Source organism: Cydia splendana, chromosome 3 (genome assembly GCF_910591565.1).
Source record: "Cydia splendana chromosome 3, ilCydSple1.2, whole genome shotgun sequence".
Lineage (NCBI taxonomy): Eukaryota > Metazoa > Arthropoda > Insecta > Lepidoptera > Tortricidae > Cydia > Cydia splendana.
The window spans coordinates 11,436,030-11,438,634 of record NC_085962.1 but is presented as its reverse complement, the minus strand read 5'-3'; the positions used below and the strand labels follow the sequence as shown (position 1 = coordinate 11,438,634).

The window sequence follows — 2,605 nt, the reverse complement described above, 5'->3', positions numbered from 1 at the left end:
AGTTTAAAGCGAGAAAGCTCCCGATATCAGCACGGTTGTTCCATTGTGCATTAAAATTAACGTTTAAACTTTCCAATACACGGACAAAATTTGTGAGGTGCGATCGGAACGGCCAGCGCAGACGTCCGGTAAACAATACACGTTGCACTGTCACCGGTTGCTTTCAGTTATGAGTGGAATTAGCTAAAATAAAAACAATTATAAGTTAAAACACTTAATTGGAAAGGTTTTATTAGGTAGGGTCGGGTAGGAATCGGTGACTTATGCGGGTACATTGGCTCGCGGTTATATTTCATATACAGAGCAGCAATATCTATCCGTCTCTTTCATTTTCCGGAAGCTCAAGTTAGTTATGGGTGATTCTTAAATTGTGTCCAAAAAAAATGTTTTTTCATAAATGTTTTTATTTTTCACATTTTATTACATATATCAAAAGTACATACAAAAAGCAATTTTTTGATTCATATGGTCAAGCTTAATACCCTCAGGAAAGGTAAATAAAATGAGTACATAAACACGGTTGTGACAAAGTGTCCCTCAGTCGTGACATTTCGGCATTTTGGTGGCCAACTCGGTTATTTTGATTTATATAGTTATTTTAACAAAGCCTAAGTCACTCCTATGACTACGACAAACCTAATGACAGCTCAGACGCTGAAATCCGTCAAACTATAAAGGCTGTAGAGCGTGACAAAGAATTCGATATACATCATACATACATACAAGTGAAAAACATTTTTTTTGCTTTGGAAGTCGGGCAATAATAGGAAATGACCTGTAGCTAATAAAAATGCATTTCTGAAAAGTGCATGTGCCTCTAAATTAATCAAACGAATTAAGAATGCCACGACCACGTGTCTATATGTCACGAACGTGGACTCAAAAGTCCGTGGCGGTGACAGATTTTTGAGGCCACGGTCGTGATCATTTGGAACATGTTCGATATTACATAAACATTTCCTTTCATTTTGCAAATCTTAAGTAATTAGCTTAATCTGCAATGTATGAGGTATATATGTATATCTTATGTTACAAACAATAACGTGAAACTGCAACTTACTTTTAAAACTCTAACACGGCGTTGACGCGTTAAGGTTGACCGTTTTTTCAAATGAACACAAATTAATACATTTCGACAAAACTTCTCCCTTCAGCCATTTGTAAACCTGACAACAACACAGTATTGCTGTTATAAAAAAAACTTTAATAAAGCTGCCAGTAGTAAAGATAATTTTCTACCGAGTACCGCAAGTTTATATTACCACGCGCGGTGGTGACGCGAAAACTAATCACAAAATGTATGTTGTTTAAAATTATATAAAATCGTTATAAATCCATACAATTTTTAAACAGTGTTGTAGAACAAGGATTATTGTTTTATATTTGATATAAATTATTGCAACATCATTTTTTCAAAAAAAATCAATATCACAAAATCTGGGGAAGTCACACTATACGGTCCGTGACATTTCGCACTTGTAATTATTTTTTTATATGTTTCTAATACTCTTAGGACAATACATTTAGGTTGACCTAAAACTAAAGGTAAATTGCTAAGTATATTCATATAGAGTTTACTTATTTTCACAAAAATACATGCTATTCTTACGTGTTACACAAAAAATGCATAAGAATAAGAATTACCCTTATGCAGTTAGTGATTTTCGGTTTTTGTGAATAAAAAACACTTTTTAAGGTAAGTTACATGTATTGTAATTCATCTAAAATTTTACATTAAGATAATATTTGTGTTTTGATAGAAAGTGACGTTAATATACTAGGCCATGACATAGATTCGAATGTCCTTTGGCAACTGAGACAAGATATCCGCGCCGTTGAATTCAAAATGGCTGCGGCGTGTTCTGTGGCTCAAAATTAAGAAGAACACAGTGACTCATGAGTCACTGTGTACATGGTACAAAAGGCCATGCATATTTGAAAAAAAACTACATGTTTCGTCACTAAGACATACAAATATTGCAACGCAATAAATAACAAGAGTGTATTTTTCATATTCTTCTTCTTCTGGTGCCATGCCCAGTCTAATGGGCGTCGGCGGTCAGCATGGCATTCAGCTCTCTGGTCTTTGCCAATCTCTTGAGGGTTGCTGCGTCTTTTGTATGCGTCCAGTATTTAATGTTATCTATCCATTTATTTCTAGGTCTACCTCTCCCTCTTTTTCCCTCATACTTTCCCTCGATGATTGTCTGCAATAAGTCGTATTTTTCATTTCTATAGATGTGACCCAGATAGGCTGTTTTTCTTTTCTTAATGATGTTGATTCGAGTATTTCTGGTTTCTTCCTCATTCTACGTAGTACTTCTTCATTCGTAATGTGATTGGTCCATGAGATTTTTAACATTCTGCGGTAGAGCCACATCTCGAAGGCACCAAGTCTGTCTGTTGTGTATTTATTCAGCGTCCATGCCTCCATGCCATATAGCAGGATGGATATTATATAGCATTTGACGAGTTTCCACATCAGTTTGATGTTTATGCTTCTATTGGTAAACAGTGATTTCATTGACATAAATGTGTTCCTTGCGATTTCTATTCTTATTTTAATCTCCTGATCTGGGTCCCAACTTTCATTGAACCACGCTCC

General features: G+C 35.4%; 1 long non-coding RNA gene across 1 annotated transcript; it reads left to right on the top strand.

Annotated features, from left to right (window-relative positions):
* The first annotated feature begins 1,996 nt into the window (after nt 1-1,996).
* Nucleotides 1,997-2,279, top strand: LOC134806271 (uncharacterized). The gene is made up of 2 exons (XR_010146493.1): nt 1,997-2,082; nt 2,131-2,279. It is a non-coding gene; the product is annotated as an uncharacterized LOC134806271 (long non-coding RNA).
* Nucleotides 2,280-2,605: the final 326 nt, after the last annotated feature.